Below are 7,054 nucleotides of genomic sequence, written 5' to 3'. Positions count from 1 at the left end.
TTGACCTGGACTCCTGTCCCATTCCGTTTCCCATCCCATCCCTGTTCCCTTGCAGCCAGTGAAGACATTCAGAGCCCAAGGCTGCTCCAAGCACCATGGAGACTGGAGGGAGTGATGGAGAGCTAGGAGATGGGACAGCAGTGGATCTGCTTTCCTCCCACTTCAGGATGTTGTTTGGGAGTGGAAAGATCCCCCACCTCTCTGTTGTCTGTGCCTTGCTCTGCCTGCGATTTCTCTGTCAGCTCTGAGCTGCTTCTGCTTCGCCCTCAGGTACAGGCGTTTCTGTAGCACAGGATCCCATTCGGGTCCCACTACACTCAGGGATGCTCTCAGTTTACAGGTGCATCCTGAGCCCTTCTGCAGCCTCTCTGCAAATGCTGTGAAAGCTTAGCCCGTCCACCCAGTGTGGGCGGAGGAGAGGCTGAGGGTGAAGGAGCTCAGGAGCGTGCAGAGGGACAGGAACATTCCTGCTGCTTTCCCTCACCCCCATCCAATCTATGCACAGGACAAGGTTTAGCAGCCCCTGCCCTGGAGCAGGAGAGCCCTATAGCCTCCTTGGGGTGCCCCTGCAAGGGATGGAGGTGGGGCAACTCCTAGGCTCCCTGTCTGGGCAGATGCTTGGGAAGTTTCCAACAGGTGGTGTAGGAAAGGACCAAAATCAAAGAGCATCTCCGAGGTTGCTGTACTCCTTGCATCTCTCCAGAGCTAAGTGTGCATCCTAGCCCAGGAGCAGCCTCCAGGTGGTGTGGTGTTTGGCCATCATGGTGGTCATGGGCCCCTTGGGGCCATGTCTCCAGGCTCTGTGTCTTCTTCTACCAATCCTGGCAAAGTTGAAAAGCTGCAAAAGCACAACACATACCCTGATATGCACAACCCCCTGCAGCTGCCCCATTCAGGCTGGGATCAAACAGAACACAATTAATAACTCTGAGCAAAGCCAGACCCTGCTGCCCATGTGCTCCAGTCACTGCACGTGTGTTCCTGTGGGGGCAGAGCCTGGCAGAGATGGTATCTGGCAGAGCAGGGCTGCAGAGATACTACCATGCCACCTCCGCTTTCCCTTGGTGGCTCAAGCACCACTGGGCTGTCTTATTCCCTAGCATGACCCAGTACACCATGGGACCCATGTTCCAACCTGTAGATAATAACCCAGATACTCCAGAGAAGCAATTTTTTGGCTCTGCAGCCAGAAAGCCGGACCCTGTGCTGGCACCAGAAGCAGGAATGTGCCCAGGGCATCACGTGTGTCCCAGTTTGGGAAGGGAACAGCCTCAAGAAGCAGCACTAGAAATCCCCCCTCCCCACCATCTTCCCAGTCTGCTCTCCCTGTCCCAGCTCTGCCATTGCAGTGGCACTGGGAAGTCATGACACCCTTCAAAGCTGGAAGTGGCCCCAGGAAGCCACATTGCCCTGTGGGCTGTGTTGGCTGGGGTATGGCCCTTTGGCAGGGTTAGCACCCAAGGATGAGCTGCTCCTCCAGGTGGGCAGAGCTAGGGGCTTTAAACACTCACATCTACCACATCAGAGCCAGCGCTGGTGCCAAGGGCTGTGACCAGCTGGCAAGGGATGAGGCACAGTGGGGTGCTGCTGCCTGTGCTGGGTGGTGCAATCCCAGGCTCTGCGTGGCCAGTAGCATGGATTTGGGGACCTTGGAACATGTGCTAGGGATTTCCATGGCACAGTTCTGAACCAGGAGGAGCACTGGGGAGACACGAGTGCCCAGGTTTGCACTTGCACATAGATGTAGCTGCACAGAGGTGTGTAAGTGCATGCACGCTTATGTATTTGAATATGTGTTTTAACATGAGTGTGTTGCTGTGCACACATCTGTGTGCCCTCCCTGGCAGGCAGGGCAGAGCTGGTGTATCGCTGCCCTGTGTGTGCATGTGTGTGTGCTCCTGCTGAGCTAAACGTGTGGCACTGGCTGAGCCCTGCTGTGCTCACTGCTCTGTGTCCTGGTGTGTGTGCATCGGGTGAAGGTGTGGGTGTGAGCAGAGGTGTGCGCTGTTGCTGGCTGCCCGCAGGGTGCCGTGTGTCCTGCCCAGCCCGGATGGGGTGTGCCATCCTGGGGCAGGCACTGCTTTGCCCCAGGATGTGGCAGAGGCAGCTGGTTGTCCTTTGCACCCCAGCACCCTGGAGCGGATCAGCCCAGAGCTGCCATTGCACACAGGGCTGCGTGGGCACCCCAGAGGCTGAGAACTAGGGTGGTGTAGGCATCCCTAGACCTCGACTGTCCCCCACCCAGCCTGTTTGTCACAGCTCTGCTGTACCTGGAGAAGGTGCCCAGGCAGAGCAAGGGCTCCCTACCACTGAAAATCCATCTGTTCCAGCACCACCGTGGGTACCTAGCCAATTTGCACAAGGAGACAGACTGCTTGTGTCCCTGGGGAGGGGCTAATGTTGGAGGTCAGAGTGTTGCTGAGCATCCCATGATTGTCTCCAGCCAGTCAACCTGCTCCTGGCCAAGGGCAGACCTGGGGCAGAGAGCACAGGGAATGCCCTGGTTCTGTGCTGGGGTCCTGCGCTCCTTGTGCCAGGCTGTAGCTTCAGATATCATCCCCAGGCAATGGGTCCACCCCACACATCCCCCACAAATAAACACCATGAGGAGAGGCAGTCTTCAGTCCAACTGGCTCTGGGACAAGCTTGTTGCTATCTGTTAGGCAGAGTGGAGGGGAGAGCTTCATTCTGCTGTGGTGAAACTACAGGCAACTCTGCCCACCCCAGCCCATTCCTGGCTGTGGGAAGCATCAGGCACAGCATAGGTACAGTCTGGTATCCTCCCCCTGCACCCACAATCCGCTGGGGTAAGGGGACATGTTTTATCATTGCCCCAAGAAATGCCTCTGAACCCCCATAAGCAAAAGGGATAAGGGGGTTCCTTCACCCCTGCTGAAGGACTCAGTGCGCTGTGGGGAAAAACCCAGAGCTTGTACTAGTCCTGCATCTTGGCATACATCAGCCTCATCCTCCCACGGGGCATCCAGGGAGGGGTGAGCGATCAGGCTCCTCTCTCCGGGGCCAGCTGGTGACCCCGGGAAGTGCATGGGCCACCTGCCCAGGAGATGGACACTGAGCAGGGTGCCAGGGCCGCTGCTTCTTGACCAGCTATTGCTGGCCTGGGGAGCCCCGAGGCAGGATGTTCTGTTCTTGCAGCAGCGCGTGGTTCAACCCCCGCCTGCGCTGATCCTCAGAGCTGGGGGAGGAGGGGACCTGCCACTGCCAGCCTTTCATCTGCCTCCTGGACGAGCGTCACCCAGGCTTGGGGCACCTGGCACTACAGATGTAGCCAACAAGGGAGTGGAGGAGCACCAGGGTGAACTGGGACCTTGGCCAGGCAATGGCTGAGCTGGCATCTCCTGCCTCTGAGGCTGCCAGGGGCTGCCAGCCCTGACCTTGTACTCTGCACCCCCATGGCAACACCCTAGGTGCTATAGGTAAAGCTGGGATCTGGGAAGCTGTGCTTACCCATGATACCCCTCCAAATATGATACAAGGTACTTAAGGAGAGGCATCAGCAACTGCATCCAGGACAGGCTGAGTGTGGGGTGGGCATGCTTCCCTGTCTTCATCACCACTCCCCTGACTGGTCTGCACTGGGCACTCTGTGGAGGCCAGCAGGTTTCTCCAGGACACTGAAGCAATGGGGTGCCCTGGGGGTGCCAGGCTGCGGTTGCCTATGGTAACAAGCAGGAGGTCTTAGTGGCTGGCACCAGCTGGCTGCATTTCAGGTCAGGATCTGGACCAGAGGACCAGATACTGCCCCAGTACTGCTGCTCTGCCCCAGTGCCTGGCACCCCCTTCTGGGTAGGGTATGATGGGGGGACACCTTAGGCTGCAAGGGACCTGCCATATTTGGGTCCCTTTTAGAGCTGCCTAGCTGGGTTTTATGCTGTTGTCAGTCCCATACCAGGGATGGGCCAGCCTAGGGAGACAGTTGCCACCTGCTCACACTCAGGCTTTAATCCACAGGCAGGAGGTGAGCAGCTGGCGGAGCCTCCCTGACCTTCAGGTAGGATTAGTCCCCATGGGAACAGTGGAGAGCAGGCAGGTGAGGCCACAGCTCCCTTAGCAGTTCCTGGGGACTGAGCAAGGCTGGCAGAGTTGGGGACTGAGCACACCCCCATACTGGGGGCAGCCAGGATCAAGTCATGAATGGGTGGCACGGGGTGAACATGTGTCCCTGTGAGTATCCTTATCTTGGTGGGTTGTTGCAGGTGCACCTCTGGAGCTGTGGGTGTCACAGGGTACCCATGGTCCCACAGGGAGGGGGTAAGCAGCACACTTGGAGTGGCCAGGGTGCCAGTGGGGGCAGCAGGTGGGCAGGTCTGAAGAGCCAGTCCCAGTGGGGCAGTGGTGGCTGGCTGAGAGTCATGGGTGCCTGGGGATAGCTGAAGCTGGGATTAGGTGTGCTGCATGGATAACAACCTCAGCCAGTTGTTTGCAAGACCCAGCTGTGAGTGAGAATGTGTGGATACCCCTTGCATTGTGTTCCACTTGCTGCGCTCTCCACCACATCCCTGCTCTTCTCTGGTCATTGATGAGAGTATGCAGAAACCAGTCATCATCTTGGTCCCCATGGGTTCCTCTCCTACTCATCCTGTCCTGCGTTCAGCAGGAGCTACAGCAGGTACCTGCCAAGCTCTGCCACAGGGGAGCCCAAGTACCTGGGAGTTCTCCAGGCATGGAACAGCTGGCAGCCCACAGTGTGCGTGTACGCCTGTGTGGGAGCTAATCCCAGCAACATCTGCCAGGCTCTTGCGATCCCAGGAGTTTCCGGTTGCAGGGATGGGATGGCTGGGTGCACAGGAGACACGTGTGTATGGGGTGGCTGGTGTGTGCCAGGGATCCCTGTGCAAGGAGGCTTCTGCGGCAGGTGAAAGCCTGCACACGTGTGTCCTGTGTGCCCAGCAAAGATTCAAGAAGAGACAAGTGGCACTGGAGATCCCCAGCAAGCCTCTCTGCTCTGGGATCTGAGGACCCAGCAGGTGGAAGTAGGGGTTTTGGCTGGGATTAGAGCAGCCCTGAAGCACAGATGATTGGGGAGGGAATGGGGATGTTTGCATCCTTGCCAAGGAGAATGATTTCTGAGGGAAATGAGACTGGGGGAGAAAGGAGAGGAAAAAGGGAGCAGTGAGGCTGCATGGGGGCAACAGCACAACACCCCTGATCTAATCAGCCAGACCCTGCAAATAAAAGCCACCTGTTTTGGCCCTGGCAGCAGGAAGCCATCCCCAGAACAAATAGAGCACCAGGCAACTGGGAGAAAGACAAACAGGGGCCAGCACCAGCTCCATCTGCTCCTGGTCGGCCTAGCCCACAGACATCCAGCCCCCTGGGGTGGCATTCCAGCCCCCAGCAGGGTTGAGGAGAAGAAGAGAGAGGTTAGCAGGCTTTGTAGAGGGTCAGCCAGATGCGGGACTACACACTGCTGTTCTGCCTTGGTCAGCTAGCCCAGATACTCATAACAGCAGTGGGAATGGCTGCGTGCTGCCATCAGTCCCAGAATGTGGCATTAGCATCAGGATTCCTGAGCAGCACCTGCCTCACCTCCCTAATGGCTGCCTATCATCCTGCTCAGATCCCCAGACTGTTCACTATCCTGGGACCAGTGCCTGCACAAAGCACAGGGTCCAGCCCCACAGCCAGGGGCCATGGCTGCCTGGTATGGGCTTAACGTGCAGCACTTGGGTGACCCTGTGCTCGCACTGTGCCCCCAGGCTTGGCTGCTGCACTGTGCCCGGTGGCATGGAGAAATCTGATCTGTTTTGCTAGCATAGTGAACAGGCTGAGCTGGGAGCAATGAGGGGCCCTTATTAAATTAGCCTATGCAGGAGGCCCTGTGCGAGCGCTAACCAGCTCCACAGCCAGTATTAGCAGCTGCCCTTGAGCAGAGTTGCTGCCTGCCCCCTCACCAGCCTCCCCTTGCCCCTGTCCCCAGCTGGACAGGTGTGGCTGGGGGCTGGCAGGTGACCTAGCCATGGGGGTGCCCCGGGGAAGACAGGCTGCATCAGCACTTTGGGGAGCCGTGGGGGAGGGCTTCTCGTGGGAGACCCCACTGATCCACTGTCACCTGATGTGGTGCCCTGAATGTACCAAGCAGAGGGTGAGGCACATCCCAGTGAGTGGGACGTGCTGAGTAGCAAGGAAGGGGCATAATCTGCATCTGAGTTTCTGTCCTGCACACACACCCCCTACTCCCTCCAGTGCTTTTATCCAAAGGGTTGTATGGGGATTACTGAGCTGTTTGCATGCTCCTTGTAGCACACCACCAGCACCCCATAGATCCTGTAGGACACCATGCAGTGCCCCTCACACCCCATACACACAACCCATAACAGCCCACATGTCCTCTGGTGTCCCACGTCCTGGGGCTCTGTAATACACCCCTGCACTGCACAGCACCTCAGACTAACCAGTGCCCCACAGCTCTGCTCACACAGCCCAGGCGAGTGGTGGCAGCAGGGGGGAGCCCTGCAGTGCACTAGCTCTGGATCTTGCCCCACCTCAAGGTGATGGCTTCCCTAAACTCTGCCCAGACCTGTCCCCCAGCACTTTGAAAGATGTCCCCAGGCCACCGGGATGCACCGGGATGCTCTTCCTTCTCCGGGGACCATCCCCATCCTTCCCTCCACCTTCTGCTTTCCCAGAGAGCTCCCAGAGGGTCTCCCCCTCCCTGCTACGAGCATCCAGGGCGACGCAAGCTGAGGGTCGCCTCCCCAGCGCCTGTTGCCGGCCCAGGGCCACTAACGTTCTTGAGCTGAAGCCAGCTCCAACCGCTGCTAGGCTGCACCCTCTGCTGGGTCCCGCAGGCATCGGCGCGGCCCTTCACCGAACTTCGGAGCAGGGGAGGAAAAGCTGCCCGGGGTGCCGTCGAGCAGTGAGGGGGTCATGAAGAGAACCCACGAGTCCTGCCCCCAGCCCGTCCTGGGTGTCACCCCCCAGTCCCCGCTTCTTGCTGACGCCAGGCGTCCTAACACCACCCCCAGCTGCCCACACTGCATTCTCCATCTCTGGCAATGTTGGGGTCTTTTGGGGTGCTGACCTCATCCTC

Source organism: Pipra filicauda, unplaced genomic scaffold (genome assembly GCF_003945595.2).
Source record: "Pipra filicauda isolate LSUMZ 115617 unplaced genomic scaffold, ASM394559v2 scaffold241_size1546129_pilon, whole genome shotgun sequence".
NCBI classification, from domain to species: domain Eukaryota; kingdom Metazoa; phylum Chordata; class Aves; order Passeriformes; family Pipridae; genus Pipra; species Pipra filicauda.
The sequence above is the reverse complement of the archived record's forward strand: the minus strand, read 5'-3'. Positions refer to the sequence as shown.